This window comes from Rana temporaria, chromosome 4, assembly GCF_905171775.1.
Source record: "Rana temporaria chromosome 4, aRanTem1.1, whole genome shotgun sequence".
Classification (NCBI taxonomy): domain Eukaryota; kingdom Metazoa; phylum Chordata; class Amphibia; order Anura; family Ranidae; genus Rana; species Rana temporaria.
In genome coordinates this window covers 330,753,883-330,775,007 of record NC_053492.1, presented here as the reverse complement: position 1 = coordinate 330,775,007, position 21,125 = coordinate 330,753,883, and positions in this window count along the sequence as shown.

The following is a 21,125-nucleotide window of genomic DNA, read 5'->3' as shown; positions in this document are numbered from 1 at the left end:
AAAACACCAGAGGTTTCTGCGTTTTGCAATCGGAGAGGACCACTTTCAACTTGTGGCCCTCCCGTTCGGCCTGGCCTCAGCACCACGGGTTTTCACCCGAATCTGGCCCTGGCGGGATCGCTATCGTGGGATACCTGGATGACCTTCTTCCGAGAGCTTCCTCAAGCTCAGAGTTAGAAGAGGACGTGTCTATTACCTGTCAGACCCTCCGAGAATTCGGTTGGCTGTTGAATATCCAGAAGTCAGTACTGGTACCGTCTCAGCGGCTGGAATATCTGGGGTTGGTCCTGGATTCCTCAGAGGCGAGAGTTTTTCTCCCAACGGAAAAACTGCAGACTCTGCAATCTGGGGTGCAGTGGTTGGCGACCCAGAAATGGGTGTTGCTTCGCTTTTGCATGAGAGTGCTGGGTCTGATGGTGGCCTCTTTCGAGGCAGTTCCGTATGCCCAATTCCACACTCGAGTGTTGCAAAAAGAGATTCTGTCACGTTGGAACAAACTTCCTTCGTCTCTGGATTACCAGATTCCGGTGAGTCGACTGGTCAAGTCCTCCCTAGTGTGGTGGCTGACATCTCCGGTACTTCGGACCGGTAAATCGTTTCTGCCGTGTCATTGGATAGTGATCACGATGGTTGCCAGCCTCTCCGGCTGGGGGGGGTGTCTGGGGTGTTCAGTCAGCCCAGGGGCGCTGGACTCAGGAGGAGTCCCGCCTTCCAATCAATGTACTGGAGCTCCGAGCGATCAAGTTGTGTCTCTCCAAGTGGTCTCTGTGTCTGCAAGGCCGACCGGTCAGAATCCAGTCCGACAACGCCACGGCCGTGGCATACGTCAATCATCAGGGGGGCACACGAAGCTCGGCTGCAGCGACGGAAGTCGCGCACATCCTCCGGTGGGCCGAAAGTTACGTTCCGGCTCTGTCGGCGGTGTACATTCCGGGGGTGCTGAACTGGCAAGCCGATTACCTAAGTCAATAAAGTGGTTGCACTCTCTCAAGAGTGTCCACAAATTTAACAGCGCTCAATGAATATGTGTATATCCCTCTAAGCATAAACAGTGTCTCAAATCATATACCAGGGCTCAAAATTTCAAGTCCTGAGCTACTAGCCAGGCCTCAAGGCATACTCGCCCTCACAAATCTCATGAAATTACACTTAAATGTTTTATGTAGAATTAAGTAATAAATATTAATAACAACTTAATACGTGCCCAAAAATGCAGCCTGCCCATGTCTACCAATGCAGCAAAATTTCCCCATTTTCCAGCCAGAGTCCCCTCACCCACATTACAGCCAGAGTCCCCTCACCCACATTGCAGCCAGAGTTCTTCTCCCCCCCCCCACACACATATTAGCCAGAGTTCTTCTCCCCCCCCCCCCCACACACACACACATATTAGCCAGAGTTCTTCTCCCCCCCCCCACACACACATATTAGCCAGAGTTCTTCCCCCCCCCCACACACATATTAGCCAGAGTTCTTCTTCCCCCCCCCCACACACACATATTAGCCAGAGTTCTTCTCCCCCCCCCCACACACACATATTAGCCAGAGTTCTTCTCCCCCCCACACACACATATTAGCCAGAGTTCTTCTCCCCCCCACACACACATATTAGCCAGAGTTCTTCCCCCCCCCCCCACACACACACATATTAGCCAGAGTTCTTCTTCCCCCCCTTACACACACATATTAGCCAGAGTTCTTCTTCCCCCCCTCACACATATTAGCCAGAGTTCTTCCCCCCCCCCCCCACACACACACATATTAGCCAGAGTTCTTCTCCCCCCCACACACATATTAGCCAGAGTTCTTCTTCCCCCCCCCCCCACACATATTAGCCAGAGTTCTTCTCCACCCCCACACACATATTAGCCAGAGTTCTTCCCCCGCATCCTACCTGTGCTGTGTAGGAGAGGAGGAGCCGCCGCCGAATGGTTCAAACCGCGGGGAACATTACAGCTTTCAATTCAATAGCTGTGTGTTCCACGCAGTGCGTGTCTTATACAGCTTTTCTCCTCTTGTCCGGGAAACTTTGATAGACAGATCACCCATCCAATCCTGGGATGGGTGATCTACCTATCAGTTTCCCGGAGGGGAGGGGCTGTATAAGACGCGCGCTGCGGGGAACACACAGCTACTGAATTGAAAGCTGTAATGTTCCCCGGGGTTTGAACGCTACAGCGGCGGCTCCTCCTCTCCTTCCTCTGCTCCCAAGCAGCCAGCCAGACACTCGTCAGCCCTCAAAATTTACTCGCAAAATGCGACAGGCGAGTGTAAATTTTGAGGGCTGTCATATACTAATATTAAAGTGAATAAATATTAGTGATAAATGTGACAAAATTCATAAACATAAATAAAAATGAATAAAAATTGATTAAAGACACAAATGAACCTGTGACTTTAAACATGTGAAAAAGAACACACAAGGTGCAAAAAGTATATACGCAAAAATATATATAATCAAGAAAGTTCATATGATGAGGGATCCTGTGATCTTCAAAGACTTCCACCACACCAGACAGTGTTCAGTGATTCCTTCACCCATCAAAATGGACACTCACCAGACCAATATGCCTCACACTCTCGTGTTTTGGCAAACAAACTTTATAACTAGATCTTTCCAGTTGGTAAGGATAAGTTCCCGGTATAGTGATCCAAATAACTCCACATATACGGTAAGAAAAAGAGAAGGAAGTGCACAATAGTATGATACCATAAAAACAGTTTTAATAACACACCACACTTAAACTTCAAAGGTTGCACTCACAAACAGAATAAAAATTCCAGCAATGCATCACATCAAATAGCTTTTCCTTAAAATCCTCAACTGGTAAAAAGTGGTCACGGCGGACCCCCGATCAGCCAAATGAAATCTCACCACTCACGGCACCGCAGATCAAATTCAAAGTATGGTCGGTTTTCCTAATTCCTCACTAGGCTTGAAGCACTGTGCGTCTAAACATGTCACGTTAGTTCAGAGATTGACTGTGTGGCCACGCCCCGACATGTTTCGTCATTGAGACTTATTCATGGGATTGGCCGCACAGTCACTAGTCACTCCCTTATATGCTGATGAACCAGATAATTGAATCTGTGTCCGAATGGCGTGTGCATGCGCTCCGCCATCACTCCGGGCGGAAGCGAAGCACGCACACGACTCACTGAGGGCACAGGCGTGTATAGCCAGCGTGTGATGCCGCTGGCAGAATGAACCAACCAATCGGCTAAAAAGGTGAGAGAAGTGGGCGGTGCAACAGGGCGAAAACTCCACGCCTGATACGCTAGCCTCTCTGGTGTCCCCGCAACCACCATTCACCCGTTCACATCCTGCTTGCAGTATACATGCACATCACAGCATCATATGGTCCACCTCTATATCTTACTGTGTTTAACAATTGAATTATGTCTAAGCTGTAGCGTTACATATAGCACAATAAAAATGACATAAATATGGATGATGGCGAAATATAAATAAATAAATAAAAAATAGATAGCAATAACTATATATATTATTTAAAAGAAGCAAGGCCATACCCTGGAAAACTTATTCATAATGCAGAGAGCCCTCACCAGAAGTTAAAAAGAAGGATATTATATGACCAAAGAAGTTAAAGTAAAGGGGTCGGACTGCCCACAAACTGTATAGAACATCATAACTGGCTGACCCTATTGCACATGCATAACCCAGAGTGGTGCAGACCCCCATAACCCACCCCCACATTGGGAATGAAGGACAATAACACTAAAAAATTAATTGGAGTGCTAAAATCTGATAAATACACTACAAGTACCAGACAGAGTGGATAGCACTAAACTAAGAGTTGTTAATAAAACAGTTCAGATCCACCTCTATATTTAAGCCCCGTGGAAAGAGACATTTCTCATGCTGTGAGAGATCTCTCACCCTGTGAGAGCCCCTCCAAGACGGGTAGACACAGTCTATGCCACAAAATTGGGCGAGAGTGGGATCCTGATTGTGTTTATTTTTAAAGTGCATAGAGACACTGTGGTCCTCGAAACCTTTTTTAATATTAGTTAAGTGTTCGGCAATGCGAATTCTTAGGAGTCTTTTTGTCCTCCGAACATAAAATAGCCCGCATGGACACCATAACAGATAAACAATGTATGAGGAATTGCATGTGATGAACTCTTTAATTTCAAAAGTCTTCCCATCAGTGCTCATAACTTTATTCTTCCCTTTATTATGCACCTTCACAGTTCGACAGCAAATGCATTTTCTACAGGGGAAGAACCCCTTAAGGTAAATTTTAAGTTGGCGATCAGGTGGGTCCAGTATTTTGCGAACAACCCGGTACCCAAAATTTGGAGCCCTTCTGTAGATAAATTGTGGTTGTTCGGGAATAACCTCACCTAAATGTCTGTCTCTACTGAGGATATGCCAATGATTTCTAAAGATGGTCTCTATTTCCTTGTATTGAGTGTGGAAACCTGTTAAGAAACCCCACTGATGTTGGTTAGTGGGTTGTTCAATCTCCTTTTTCTTGAAGCAATGCTCCCTCGGATGCTCAGCAACCTGTTGAATGATCTCATCCAAATTGCACTCATCATACCCCTTCTGTAGAAACCTGGGGCCAAATCCTCAAAAGAGATACGCAGGCGGATCTGCTGTTCCGCCTGCGTATCCCTGTGCCTATCTTTGGAACTGATCCACAGAAGCAGTTTTCCAAAGATAGGCAGAAGATCCGACATCTGTAAGAGACTTACACTGTCGGATCTTAGGATGCAGTACCGCATCCGCCGCTGGGGGCATTTTGTGTCGAAATGCCGCCTAGCGTATGCAAATTAGGACTTACGACGATCCACAAAGCTTGTCAGCTTCGTTTTTTCGCCGTAAGTTTTAGTTTGCGTGTGTAAAATTAGGGCTGCTTTTACAAAGTGTAAACTGTTTACACCTTGTAAAAGTAGACCCTTCTTCCTCGCGACGCGTTTTATTTTTTTTTTTTGCCGTATCTTTTTTTTTTTTCCCGACGCAACTTTTTTACCCGGCGCGATCCTCAAAACTCGGCGTATCGTAAAAACATGCGATGCACGTCGGGAAAAATGACGTCACGGGCATACGCAGTACGTCCGGCGCGGGAGCACGCCTAATTTAAATGGGAATCGCCCATTTGTATTAGGAACCCCTTGCGCCGGACGGAGTTAAGTTGCACTGCCGAAAATTTCCAGGTAAGTGCTTTGAGGATCGGCACCTAACTTGGGAGATTTGCGGCAGTGTAACTTAACTCGGAAAAGTTAAGTTAAGCCAGTTTTTTGAGGATTTGGCCCCTATTTTTTTATTTTTCTGCTTGCTCAAAATAATCAATCTCTTCTGTGCAATTACGTTGCACTCGTAAAAATTGACCTTTAGGTATATTCTTGATCCAGGCAGGGTGGTGGCCACTTCTGATCGACAAATAACTGTTTCGTTCCGTGGCCTTAAAAAACACTTTTATCCCTATATACAATAATACAGCATGAGGATGCGGCATTGGCTCTTAATTGGGCGTTGAGTAAGAGAGAGGACATCCCACACACACAAAAAAGATTTCTGGGCCAGGCTTTGGAATTCTGTATGTCGCACAATTATTTTTGGTTTAATGGTTTCTTTTTTTTCCAACAGGTTGGTGTAGCAATGGGGGCGAAATTTGCTCCCAGCTGTTCATGGCAGAGTGGAAGGATAAACACATTTTTAAAAACAAAAAAACTCAACTTATTCTCGAAGATTTATTGACGACCTTTTGCTGATTTGGGAGGGGTCAGAGAGAGACGTCAAGCTCTTCTTGGAAGGCCTAAACTATAATACTAACAACATTAAACTTGAGTATGTGGTAAGCAATTGGTCAATTTACTGGATGTATCTATAGAGCACTGTAATGGCAAATTGAAGACAAAAGTGTTTTTTAAGGCCACGGATCGAAACAGTTATTTGTCGATCAGAAGTGGCCACCACCCTGCCTGGATCAAGAATATACCTAAAGGTCAATTTTTACGAGTACGACGTAATTGCACGGAAGAGATTGATTATTTTGAGCAAGCAGAGGAATAAAAAAAATAGGTTTCTACAGAAGGGGTATGATGAGTGCAATTTGGATGAGATCATTCAACAGGTTGCTGAGCATCCGAGGGAGCATTGCTTCAAGAAAAAGGAGATTGAACAACCCACTAACCAACATCAGTGGGGTTTCTTAACAGGTTTTCACACTCCATACAAGGAAATGGAGACCATCTTTAGAAATCATTGGCATATCCTCAGTAGAGACAGACATTTAGGTGAGGTTATTCCCGAACAACCACGATTTATCTACAGAAGGGCTCCAAATTTTGGGGACCGGGTTGTTCGCAAAATACTGGACCCACCTGATCGCCAACTTAAAATTGACCTTAAGGGGTTCTTCCCCTGTAGAAAATGCATTTGCTGTCGAACTGTGAAGGTGCATAAAAAGGGAAAAATAAAGTTATGAGTAGGGTTGAGCGAACCCGAACTGTAAAGTTCGGGTTCAAGACGGACTTTGGGGTTTTTTTGCTCCCGAACCCGAATAATTGGAAAAAGTTTGGGTTCGGGTTTGGAGTTCGGCTATTTTATGGCGCGCTGCACGGCAGCCAATCGCCATTTGTTATACTAGTTACTAGGAAGCCATCACAGCCATGCCTACTAATGGCATGGCTGTGATTGGCCAGTGCAGCATGTGACCCAGCATGTGACCAGCCTCTATATTAGATAGAGGCACACAGCACAGGTCGTCACTCTGCATTAGCTAGTGTAGGGAGAGACTGCTGCTGGTTGAGAGACAGTGTCAGAGAGATGTATCCTGCTTCAGAAATCTACACAAGCACTCTTTATTTCTGTGACATCTGCATCTTATGGTTTATGGCTCGTCACTCTGCTGTAGCTATGGTAGGGACAGGCTGTTGATTGAGGGACCGTGTCAGAGAGGTGTATCCTGCTTCAGAAATCTACACAAGCACTCTTTATTTCTGTGACATCTGTATCTTATAGGTTAGGATTTTTTCAGCTATTTGCTATAGGGACAGGCTGCTCTTGATTGAGGGACAGTGTCAGAGAGGTGTATCCTGATTCAGAAATCTACACAAGCACTGTTTATTTCTGTGAGATCTGCATCTTATAGTTTAGGGAGAGGTTCCAGCTATTTCCTATAGGGACAGCAATCTATAGGTGACTCTCTGTATATTTCACCAGCACTGCACCTGCCACCACCTGTGATATACTGTGTGTGTCCATTACATAGTTTAGGGAGAGGTTCCAGCTATTTCCTATAGGGACAGCAATCTATAGGTGACTCTCTGTATATTTCAACAGCATGCACCTGTGATATACTGTGTGTGTCCAGTACATAGTTGAGGGAGAGGTTCCAGCTATTTCCTATAGGGACAGCAATCTATAGGTGACTCTGTATATTTCAACAGCACTGCACCTGTCACCACCTGTGATATACTGTGTGTGTCCAGTACATAGTTGAGGGAGAGGTTCCAGCTATTTCCTATAGGGACAGCAATCTATAGGTGACTCTCTGTATATTTCAACAGCACTGCACCTGTCATATACTGTGTGTGTCCAGTACATAGTTGAGGGAGAGGTTCCAGCTATTTCCTATAGGGACAGCAATCTATAGGTGACTCTCTGTATATTTCAACAGCACTGCACCTGTCACCACCTGTGATATACTGTGTGTGTCCAGTACATAGTTGAGGGAGAGGTTCCAGCTATTTCCTATAGGGACAGCAATCTATAGGTGACTCTCTGTATATTTCACCAGCACTGCACCTGCCACCACCTGTGCACCTGCGATATACTGTGTGTGTCCAGTACATAGTTGAGGGAGAGGTTCCAGCTATTTCCTATAGGGACAGCAATCTATAGGTGACTCTCTGTATATTTCAACAGCACTGCACCTGTCACCACCTGTGATATACTGTGTGTGTCCAGTACATAGTTGAGGGAGAGGTTCCAGCTATTTCCTATAGGGACAGCAATCTATAGGTGACTCTCTGTATATTTCACCAGCACTGCACCTGTCACCACCTGTGCACCTGTGATATACTGTGTGTGTCCAGTACATAGTTGAGGGAGAGGTTCCAGCTATTTCCTATAGGGACAGCAATCTATAGGTGACTCTCTGTATATTTCAACAGCACTGCACCTGTCACCACCTGTGATATACTGTGTGTGTCCAGTACATAGTTGAGGGAGAGGTTCCAGTTATTTGCTATAGGGACAGCAATCTATAGGTGACTCTCTGCCTATTTCACCAGCTCTCCACCTGTCCCTTGTGATATACTGTCTGTGCAATACATTGTTTAGGGCTAGGTTCCTGCTTCTTGCTATAGGTAAAGAAATATATAGGTGAATCTCTGCCTATTTCACCAGCACTCCACATGTCCCCTGTGATATACTGTCTGTGCAGTACATTGTTTAGGGCTAGGTTCCTGCTTCTTGCTATAGGTAAAGAAATATATAGGTGAATCTCTGCCTATTTCACTAGCACTCCACCTGTCCCCTGTGATATACTGTCTGTGCAGTACATTGTTTAGGGGTAGGTTCCTGCTTCTTGCTATAGGTAGAGAAATATATAGGTGAATCTCTGCATATTTCACCAGTACTCCACATGTCCCCTGGGATATACTGTCTGTGCAGTACATTGTTTAGGGGTAGGTTCCTGCTTCTTGCTATAGGTAGAGAAATATATAGGTGAATCTCTGCATATTTCACCAGCACTCCACCTGTCCCCTGTGATATACTGTCTGTGCAGTACATTGTTTAGGGGTAGGTTCCTGCTTCTTGCTATAGGTAGAGAAATATATAGGTGAATCTCTGCCTATTTCACCAGCACTCCACCTGTCCCCTGTGATATACTGTCTGTGCAGTACATTGTTTAGGGGTAGGTTCCTGCTTCTTGCTATAGGTAGAGAAATATATAGGCGAATCTCTGCATATTACACCATATTACACTATTGTTGTATTTAAAAAACACCCATTTAGGGGAAGATCCTACATTTGAGAAATATGAGGAAACATCAAATAAGGGACGTGGCCGCGGTCGTGGTGCTGCTGGTGGAGCTCCTGTTACAGGGAGAGGACGTGGTCGATCTGTGCCAGCTACACGCACAAGTGAAACACCTTTCTCAGGTGCGAGTAGCCGACAGAGCCTGCAGCGGTATTTGGTCGGGCCTAATCCAGCTCTACGAATGTTGAGGCCAGGAGCAGAACAGGCGGTAGTAGATTGGGTTGCTGACAGTGCCTCCTGTTCCTTCACATTGTTTTCCAACCAGTCTTGTGCTGAAAGTTCAGAGTTGGCACCTGCAGCCGATGTCCACCATCAGTCTTTCACCTCACCCCCTTGCAAATCAGCCAAGCAGTCTGAGCCCCAAATCATGCAGCAGTCTCTTCTTCTTTTTGATGAGTCTGTTAGAGTTCCCAGGGCCATCCACCTAGCCCAGCCCCAGAAGTGGAAGAGATTGAGTGCACCGATGCCCAACCACTTATATTTCAAGATGAGTACATGAGGGGACCATCGCAGCACGTCTTGGATGATGATGAAACACAGTTTCCAACTGCTGGTGCTTTTGCAATTGTGCAGACCGACAAGGAGGGCAGTGGTGAAGACTGGGTGAAAGATGATGTGGAGGACGATGAGGTCCTCGACCCGACATGGAATCAACCTCATGCAGGTGACCCATGTAGTTCGGAGGAAGAGGCGGTGGTCGCACAGAGCCACCAGCACAGCAGAAGAGGGAGCAGGGTGCCAAAGCAGAGCATTCGTCCCCTAGACAGTACGCCTGCTACTGCCCAACGCAGCAAGGGACCGAGCAGACCAAAGCCAGGTCCAAGGAGTTCCCTAGCGTGGCAGTTCTTCACACAATGTGCTGATGACAAGACATGCATGGTTTGCACGTTGTGCAATCAGAGCCTGAAGCGAGGCATAAACGTTCTCAACCTGAGCACACCCTGCACGAGCTGCAGTGGAGTAGACGCCTCAAAAAACAAGAAAGGTCTCTGGCTCCTCCTGCTTCCCCTTCTGCATCAGTCTCGGGCCTCTTCATCCACCTCTGTAGTGACAGTGCCACCTGCCACCCCTGAATTAGAAGACCGGCAAGCAACACTACCACCTGGGTCCCCAAACATCTCCACAATGTCCCATGGAAGCATTCATCTCTCTATCTCCCAAACACTGGAGCGGAAGAGAAAGTACCCCCCTACCCACCCGCGATCCCTGGCCCTGAATGCCAGCATTTCAAAATTACTGGCCTTTGAAATGATGTCATTCCGTCTGGTGGAGACGCAGAGTTTTAAAAGCCTGATGCCATTGGCTGTCCCACAGTACGTCGTGCCCAGCCGCCACTACTTTTCCAGGCGAGCCATCTCTTCCCTGCACAACCAAGTGGGTGACAAAATCCAGTGTGCACTGCGCAACGCCATCTGTGCCAAGGTCCACCTAACTATGGATACGTGGACCAGTAAGCACGGTCAGGGATGTTAGATCTCCCTAACAGCGCACTGGGTAAATGCAGTGGCGGCTGGGCCTGAGGCGGATAGCAGTTTGGTGCATGTCCTTCCACCACCGAGGATTGCAGGGCGCTTCAGTTTGCCTCCTGTTCCCAACTCCTCCTACTCCGCTTCCTCATCCTCTACCGCCTCCTCATCCAGTCAGCGTAACAAATTCACCACCAACTTCAGCACAGCCATGGGTAAACGCCAGCAGGCAGTTTTAAAACTTTCCTGTTTGGGGGAAAAACCACACACCGCGCAGGAGTTGTGGAGGGACATGGAACAACAGACCGATGAGTGGTTGGCGTCAGTGAGCCTCAAGCTGGGCCTGGTGGTGTGCGATAACGGGCGAAATCTCGTAGCAGCTCTGGGCCTAGCCGGTTTGACGCACATCCCTTGCCTGGCGCATGTGCTGAATTTGGTGGTGCAGAGTGTCCTGAAAACTTACCCCGATATGCCACAGCTGCTGCAGAAAGTGTGGTCCGTCTGTGCGCACTTTCGGCGTTCTCACCCTGCTGCTGCTCGCCTGGCAGAGCTGCAGCGTAACTTCAGCCTTCCCGCTCACCGCCTCATATGTGATGTGCCCACAGGGTGGAACTCCACCTTGCACATGCTGGCCAGACTGTGCGAGCAGCAGCAGGCGATAGTGGAGTTTCAGCTGCAGCACGCACGCTTGAGTCGCTCTGCGGAACAGAACCACTTCACCACCAATAACTGGGCCTCCATGCGAGACCTGTGTGCCTTGTTGCGCTGTTTCGAGTACTCCACCAACATGGCCAGTGCCAGACGCCGCTCTCAGCGTGACTATCCCAGTTCTAGGCCTCCTTGAAAAAACGCTACAGGCGATGATGGAAGAGGATGTGGCACAGGAGGAGGAGGAGGAGGAGGAGGAATCAGGATCATTTTCAAGGCTTTCAGGGCAGTCATTCACAAGTGGCTCCGAGGGTAGGTTCGTGCACCAACAAATGCCAGGTACACAATTGTCCAGCAAGGGCACAGTTCTGGAGGATGACGCGGTGGAGGATGAGGAGGAGGAAGACATGGAGGAGGAGGAGGAACCATGTTCACAGCAGGATGGCATCCAGACCAGCTCATGGCCATTACTGGTGCGTGGCTGGGGGGATACAAAGGGCACAGATGATACACCTCCCAGAGGACAGCTTTTCGTTGCCTCTGGGCAGCCTGGCCTGGCAATTACATGCTGCAGTGTCTCCGCAACGACCAGCGTGTTTCGCACATTATAACAGGTGCTGATTACTGGGTGGCCACGCTGCTGGATCCCCGTTACAAGGACAATGTACCATCCTCAATTCCCTCACTGGAGCGTGAACGCAAGATGCGCGAGTACAAGCGCACGCTGGTAGACGCGCTGCTGGTGCAATTCCCACCTGGCAGCGGGGGCACAGTGGAAGCAGCAGGCGAAGGCAGAGGAGGAGGAAGAGGTCGCCAACGCAGCAGGGGCACCGCCAGCACCTCAGAAGGCAGGGTTAGCATGGCCGAAATGTGAAAAAGCTTTGTCAGCACGCCACAACAAACAGCACCACCAGCTGATATGGAACGTTTTAGCAGGAGGCAGCATTTCAGCAACATGGTGGAGCAGTATGTGTGCACACGCCTACACGTACTGAATGACGGCTATGCCCCCTTAAACTTCTGGGTCTCCAAATTGGGCACATGGCCTGAACTTGCCCTTTACGCCTTGGAGGTGCTGGCCTGCCCTGCCCTGCGGCCAGTGTATTGTCTGAACGTGTATTTAGCACGGCAGGGGGCGTTATCACAGACAAGCGCAGCCGCCTGTCCAGAGCCAATGTGGACAAGCTCACGTTCATTAAAATGAAGCAGGCATGGATCCCAGAGGACTTGTCCGTACCTTGTGCAGAATAGACACCGGGCCGGCCTTACCCAGCCATTGTTTTTTTTCTGATCTTTCTAGGGTTGCCATCTCATCCCTTTAAAAGCAAAAACATTAATTACACAGGTTCTCTGGCTGATTAAGGTGCTGCTAACTAAACTCACGTGGCGCCTTATCGACATTAAATTAGCCTGTGTTCACCTTTAAAGGGATGAGGTAGCAACCCTAGATCTTTCTCACTCTTTTGGGGTTTACCCTAATTTAAAAAATAAATCAATTAAAAACCAAAACCTGCTGTGTTGGCTACCGCCTCCTCCTCCACCGCCGCTTCCACCTTCAGTCACATTCTTAGGCTTGCGCACTGCAACTGCTTTCTTTAAGTCCCACCAGAGGTTCTCAATCTGATTTAAGTCTGGTGACTGCGATGGCCACTCCAAAATTTTCCAGCCTTTAATCTGCAACCATGCTCTAGTGGACTTGGAGGTATGCTTGGGATCATTGTCCTGTTGAAAGGTCCAACGTCTCCCAAGCCTCAGGTTTGTGACGGATATTGGATGACACAGGTTTGTGTCATCCAATATCTCCTGGTACTGAAGAGAATTCATGGTACCTTGCACATGCTGAAGCTTCCCTGTACCTGCAGAAGCAAAACAGCCCCAAAGCATGATTGACCCCCCGCCATGCTTCACAGTAGGCAAGGTGTTCTTTTCATCATAGGCCTTGTTCTTCCTCCTCCAAACATAGCGTTGATCCATGGGCCCAAACAGTTCTAATTTTGTTTCATCAGTCCACAGAACACAATCCCAAAACTTGTGTGGTTTGTCCACATGACTTTGGCATACTGCAGTCGACTCTTCTTATTCTTTGGAGACAGCAAGGGGGTGCGCCTGGGAGTTCTGGCATGAAGGCCTTCATTACGCAGTGTGCGCCGTATTGTCTGAGCAGAAACTTCAGTACCCACATCTGACAAATCTTTTCTCAGTTCCTCAGCAGTCACACGGGGACTTTTCTCCACTCTACGCTTCAGGTAGCGCACAGCAGTCGAAGTCAGCATCTTCTTTCTGCCACAACCAGGTAGCGTTTCAACAGTGCCCTTTGCCTTGAATTTGCGAATGATGCTTCCTATGGTGTCTCTTGGTATGTTTAACATCTTTGCAATCTTCTTATAGCCATTGCCCTTCCTGTGAAGAGTAATCACCTCTTCTCTTGTCTTCCTGGTGCTTATTAGGCTTTATTGCTGCTCCCTGACATCCACAGTTGTTTTCAATACCTGATTGAAAACACTTCAATGAACCCCTGTTCTTCAGAGTGGTATTCTTTAAGGGGTTGAATAATTGTGTAAATGAAGAATTCACAAAATAAACATTTACTACTGTATTACAAAATCAATTGATGTCATTTTAGTTGCATATGGTTCTTTAAGAAGTCCTTGTCAGATTTCATTCTTAATACAATTACAAATGTACACTAAATTCCCTAAAACCCTTTACAGCATTGGGGGGGTTGAATAATTTTTAACAAAACTGTATGGACCTCGTCCTCCTAGGTCAAAATGATTCTTTTTTTTTTTAATGTTATTTTAAGTTATTTCCCTATCCATATATATTTCCAGAGTACTTGCCATGCTCTTCCCAACATTTTGCTGCCATTTGCAGCCCTCCAGCCCTTTCCCTTAGTTTTTTAGAGACATTTTTGTAGTCAAAAGTCCGGGTCCCCATTGACTTCAATGGGGTTCGGGTCAAAGTTCGGGTTCGGTTCCGAACCCAAACTTTTTTTTCAAAGTCCGAACCCGAACATCCAGGTGTCCGCTCAACTCTAGTTATGAGCACTGATGGGAAGATAAACAATGTATGAGGAATTGCATGTGATGAACTCTTTCATTTCAAGTCAACAGTTCGGCATTGGAAGTTGAAGAAAAAAAAAATTCCATGTCTATCACAGAAAGCTCCATTGGCTGTTCATGCCAGGTATAGTGCAGCCAACCACCCGCAATAACAACGCAGGGTCTACAAGGGCATCTGGAAACCGCAACAAATAACAGAATTAATCATAGTGCATTGCACACTGCCTCACACAGAGTTCCAGTCACAGTACTTACGTAAAGTTGCACCTACAACAGAGTATGAATTGGTGGCACAGTAGACACAGAATCATAAGGTGCACAGGAGCCAAAACATCAAAGTGACCACAGCAAAAATAATAAATAAAAAAAAAAATGGTATAAAAAAAAAAAAGGGGAGATAGCCATCCTAACAAGTTCCTGAGTGCAAACAAAACCGTAAAAACAGCAGATCAAGAACCTCAGAAGTAGAAGACCATCATGGGGTTCAGTCCAACCATTCACAGGCCTCATGCGGGTTTTCAAAGAACTTCACCGAACCCTTGTAGTGCACACGTAGACGATTGGGATACAACATGCTATATTTCAATTCTCTAAGCCGTCGTTTCACATTAGTGAAGGAGCGACGCCTCTTCTGCGTCTCCGCTGAGAAATCAGGAAAGAGCATCACACGGGCATTTTCAAACTTCAGCTCCTTGTGTTTCCTCGCTTCTACCAACAGCATGTCATGGTCCCTATAGTTGAGGAACCGGACCAAGAATGGAAGTGGCGTGAGCCTGATGGTCGGGCCGCAGTGGGCACTCTATGTGCTCTCTCAACAACATATGTGGGGGGGAGATCATCCAAGGCCAGCAAAGACTTAAAGAACTGCTCAGCAAAAGTAGTAGTGGCCACCCCCTCCACCCCTTCTGGTAATCCTACCACTTATGTTGTTTCTTCGTTGGCGGTCCTCGGCGTCATCTGCCCTGTGTTGTAGGGACCGGACCATGTCCTGCAGCCAGTTGAGAGCCCTGGGTATGTGATGCATATCCGCCACCTCCGAGATACGATCCTCAGCGGTAGTCAGCCTGCCTCTAATCTTGTCCAGATTGTGCCGGATGAGATTGCACTCTGTTGCCAGACAGTCAATGCGACTCATGAGCTCAGACTTAGAGGTCGCTATTGCCTCCAGGATCGGATTAGTTATGGCTGCCGTGTCCACTTCTATCTCCCATGGCAGGGGCGATGAAGCCTCAGGTATTAGCGGTGCAGCACTCGCCTGTTGCGCCATCTTCGCCGGGAGAGATTTGGCGCGCTGAGTAGAGGAGCCGGGAACCAAGATGGCTTGGGCATAGCTAACTGCCATGCTGCTCTGAGAGCGCAGCTGCCGCTGGTCCAACAGCGGCTTTGTACGCTGCTCCTTTTGCTTCTTAGAAGCCGAGGATGGCATCGCTGTTTCCCCAGCAGTTCCCCCAGCCCAGACACGTAGTCACAAGGGGTGCAGAGCAGGTCAGTCAGCTGCAAACAGGATAATTTAACGGAGGATAGCTGGAGCTATCCTCACATCCGGCCACACCCCCATAGAAAGTCATCTTTAAGAGGAGGTTGAACGGTTATGTCAAGCATCCATTTTGTATTCTGTCAGCCATTTCAGTATTCATGTACAGTTAGAGTTTCCCTTTAGTTTCACACAAGTTGCACCAGCTTGTAGAAGTCAGAATATTTTGTTGTGTTCCCATAAGAATGTATCAAATTTAGCTTCTTGTACATAACTGTTCACACGTCTCTTATCTATGTTTTGAATTCTCTGGTCCTGGGAAGCAAGAGGAGCAATAGAACAAACACTACTTGTTTAGACCAGTTTTCACTGCCTTTTGAATAATCGTATGTACTGTGCATGCCTTTTGTTAACCATTTTTTATATAAAATGCAAGAGCAAGAATCGAAATACAGCCATTTTCCTTTGAACTTAGCATAGGATGCGTGTATTTCTTGTTCAATAGAGTTTGACTCTCAGGCCGTGTACACACGGGCAAACATGTACGATGAAACTGGTCCGCCGGACCGTTTTCACCGTACGTGTCTGCCCGGGGATTTCTGTACGATGGCTGTACTAACCATCGTACAGAAATCCGCGCGTAAACAATACGCGGGGCGTGTCCGCGGTGTCGCCGCGACGATGACGCGGCCGGGCCTGCCAGTTAAATGCTTCCACGCATGCGTCGAAGTCATTCGACGCCTGCGAGGGATGGCGGGCGCTCGGACATGTACGGTAGGTCTGTACAGACGACCGAACATGTCCGAGCGGACAGGATTCCAGCGGGCTGTTTTAAAACAAGTCCAGGAATATTTGTCCGCTGGGAAAAGGCCCGGCGGGCAAATGTTTGCTGGAATCCTGTCCGCTCGGGCCTACACACGCCCGAACATGTCTGCTGAAACTGGCCCGCGGACCAGTTTCAGCAGACATGTTTGGTCGTGTGTACGGGGCCTTAGATATCTGATTTGCATGGTACATCGATCAAAGGTCGGAGAGGTTAAAGGGGGAATCATACCCTAGACTAGCAGGATTTATCGTAACAACTGGATACTAGAAACCTGCAGTGGAGTTATCACATGTACATTAAGTGTGTCTAATTACTTGTACGATATACACAATTATGATTTCTTGGCCATTTTTCAGAGAATATGAACATTACCAAAAACTTTTCTTTCACTCATGGTTATTGTTTGGCTGAAGCCATTATCAACTGTCTTTACACTTTTTAAAATCATAATGACAACATAAACTGCCCAAATCACCCTGATCAAAAGTTTCCAAATCATGGTAATTTTGGCCTGATAACATGCACACAAGTTGACACAAAGGGGATTGAATGGCTATTAAAAAGGTTACCATCCTCACCTGCAATCTGTTTGCTTGTAAGTAATGTGTGTGTGTATACAAAAAGGTCAAAAAGTTTCTGGATTTCTGACAGACCCTTGCATCTTTCATCCAGTGCTGCACTGACATTTCTGGACTCTGAGGCCTGGGGAAAGCAAAAGAATTGGCAAAGGATCTGCAGGAAAAAGGTAGTCGAACTGTGTAAAACAGGAAAGGCATATAAAAAGATATCCAAGGAATTGAGAATGCCAATCAGCAGTGTTCAAACTCTAATCAAGAAGTGGAAAATGAGGGGTTCTGTTGAAACCAAACCATGGTCAGGGAGACCAACTAAAATGTCAGCCACAACTGCCAGGAAAATTGTTCGGGATGCAAAAAAAAAACCCACAAATAACTTCAGGTGAAATACAGGACTCTCTGAAAACATGTGGCATGGCCATTTCATGATGCACAATAAGGAGGCACTTGATGGGTTGCATGGTCGGGTTGCCAGGAGAAAGCCATAACTACGCAAATGCCAGAGTATCCCGCTTACAATACGCCAAACACCACAGAGACAAGCCTCAAACCTTCTGGCACAAAGTCATTTGGAGTGATGAGACCAAAATTTTGCTTTTTGGCCGCAACCATAAACAATACATTTGGAGCGGAGTCAACAAGGCCTAGGATAAAAGGTACACCATTCCTACTGTCAAACACGGGGTGGATCTCTGAGGTTTTAGGGGATGTGCAAGCTACAAAGACACATGAATATTTTGGGCAAAATTAATGGCAATATTAATGCAGTATGTAATCAAATACAGGAGGAACATTTGCATTCATCAGCCAGGAAGCTGCGCATGGGATGTACTTGGACATTCCAACATGACAATGATCTAAAACACAAGGCCAAGTCAACCTGTCATTGGCTACAGCAGAATAAAATGAAGGTTCTGAAGTGGCTATCTTAGACTCCTGATCTAAATATCATTGAGCCACTCTGGGGAGATCTAAAATGTGCAGTTCATGCAAGACAGCTCAAGAATTTACAGGAACTGGAGGCTTTTTGCGAAGAGGAAAGGGCAGCTTTACCATCCGTGTGAATAAGCCTCAGCCACAAAAGACTGAAGTCTTGAAAGCTGTCATTGAAGTTAAAGGGGGCAATACACAGTATTAAAAACTGGGGTATGTAAACTTTTGAACAGGGTCATTTGGGTAGTTTATGTTTTCATTAGGATTTAAAAAGAGTAAACACGGTTGATTGATAATAAATGGCTTCAGCCAAACACTAACCATGTCCATGAGTGAAAGAAAGGTTTGTGTTATCATTCATATTCTCTGAAAAATGGCCAAGAAAATCATACATTCTGCCAGGGTATGTAAACTTATGAGCACAACTGTATCTACTTAAAATAGTATATAGCAGGGATATGCAATTAGCGGACCTCCATCTGTTGCAAAACTACAAGTCCCATCATGCCTCTGGATGTCATGCTTGTTGCTGTCAGTCTTGCTATGCCTCATGGGACTTGTAGTTCTGCAACAGCTGGAGGTCTGCTAATTGCAGATACCTGGTATATAGCATTCTGCAAGATAACCTTTGCCTAGTGCGCAAGATGAGATTTATTCACAGTATAAGATACCAATCGAAGAAAATGTATAGCCAACCTCCAGTTTTGCACAGTTGGACAGACTCCTCTCTCGTATAGATTTCAATGCACATTATAAGCTTCTTACAGTGTTCTTCAGAAGCTGCAGCAAGTCATATAGACAGCCCACCCTCATTTATTCACTGCAGGAGTAAGCGATTTTCTGCCTCAGCTTTGGTGTACTTGGTCTGTTCCTTTTACTTTCAGGACTTCAGTTCTTTCAATCCTGGAGGTCCAGCATCACATGAAGTTGTCATCTATAATAATTTGTTAGTACATTTGTGATTACTAGCATATGTTTATTTTTTCTCCTTAGTGTTTTTCAATCTTGAATTGGGTTTCCTTGATTTTGGACAATGGGGGATCTACAGGGAGGGCATTGGGAGGAACTTATGGCTCAGATTGAGAGGAGTTATCAAGGAAAAGAACAGTTAGCATCAGATTTAGTCTCTGTATTTTTTAATCTGACTAAGACGTTGGAGAAAAAGTCTGCCTTGCATTGGCATATCCAATCAATGGAAAGATATACATTTGTGAACATATCAATCCGATTGGATTGAGGATTCAAATCTTTCCAATATTGGATAACATTAGCAAGGAGCTTAAAATTAGCTGGGAAAACAAATTAAATGAATGTTCCAAAAATCTAATGCAACTATTACAGAATGAATACAAACAACAACTTAAGAAGTTCTAGACAAAGAGATTGAATCATTATATGCCCGTTTCACACCCTTAAAAAAACATGGATGAATATGCTGGACAAGAGGAAAATTTGAAAGAACATCTAGAGAACTTCAGCAGACAAATCCTCATTAAAAAGGAGAAAAAATACTGCAGGGACAAAAATGCCTTTTGTGAGGGCAGGGCCTCTAAATGGAATCAGGAAAAAAAGAAAAAAGAAAAAATTCAAAAATAAAAACACTAGAAAAACAACCAAAGCAAAGATGTAAAAACCAATGATTATTTGTCTGATACATCGTCTAATTCCTCTTCATCGGTCTCTTCCAATACAGGTCGAATTTCTACAAAAAGAAAAGGCCCCTTTTCCAAACATGGCACAGAAGGGGAGGTCCAACAAATAAGTAAAAGACCGATTACTGATTCTCAGGTATCTTTCTCGCAGGGTGATAGAGGTGGAGGTTCCACAAGGAGGGCATCCAATGGGAGCATTAGAGACTCCCCATCCAACAGAGGTAAATTTTTTCCTCGTAAAGAGACTGGAGCTATTTCAAAGATTCCACGTACTCCTTTGGATGATTTTTTGGACAAGAAGGGGGTACCCTTGGTATCCCCGCTCCCTCAAACTCAGATAACAGAACCTCTGGCCAATATAGTACAGGAGGATGGAACAACATCATAAATCTGTCCTCACATATCCCAACACCGGTAGAACATGAGGTTCTTTCTTTTGGCCTCTCCTTCTGCCCTAATACCAGTATTGATCCTTTCGAAGCGTATAAAGATATAAACCTATTCGCTTGAAGACTTTTTTTTATAAAAGTCTTGACATCAAACAGACCAATCAGAAAAATGAGTTGGCTCCTAACCTAAAAACAGCAGATTTCAAAGCCCTAAGAGACCTAAACCTCCTCCTACAGGAAAATGCTTCCTTAGATGGAGCATGGGAGGAGGAGGCTTTGGCAGAGAACGATGTTGAGGAAGATGAGGTAGGTGCAGTTAAAATAAAACATTCCAAACGGAAATCAAACAAATTTCCTGCACTGAATCAAAATCCTGCAATCTCACTTTTTGTCAAACAAATATCTAGAGAACTAGAAGGTTTAAAAACTAATAATAATCGCTGTAATTTGAATGCGGAACAGCAACACGCATTGAAAACCCTAAAAAACAACTCCAAAGTAACAATAAAGGCATCAGACAAAGGTGGCAATGTTGCTCTGATGACAGTGACTACGAGAAAATGTGCCTTAAAATTCTTAACAAACAATGCTATCGAAAAATCTCTTCGGCAACGGTCGATAGATTCAACAGTGAATTCTATCAGCTTGTGGAAGATTTTTATGGTAATGGCATTATCGTCAAGGATGTATGGGATTTAATTCGAACCCAAAATCCATGGCAACCCAAGGTGCATAAAAACATCCAGGATCCACCTGGAAGGCCTATCATATTGGGCAATGGATTCATCTCGGAAGGGGCGAGTCAAGTGATTGACCAGTATCTCAGACCCCATGTCTTTGACCTACCGTCCTACACAAGAGACACGATCCATCTCCTCCAAATGTTGGAAGACTTGACAATTCCTTGCGATGCGATCCTAGTAACTATTGAAGGGGATTCATTATACAACAGTATTCCACATATTCTGGGATTGGAGGCCATTGATCGTGTATTAAAACAACAACCCACCACTGACTGGAAGTTTAATGGGTTTATTTTGACTAGGGTTGTTCCAATACCGATACTAGTATCGGTATCGA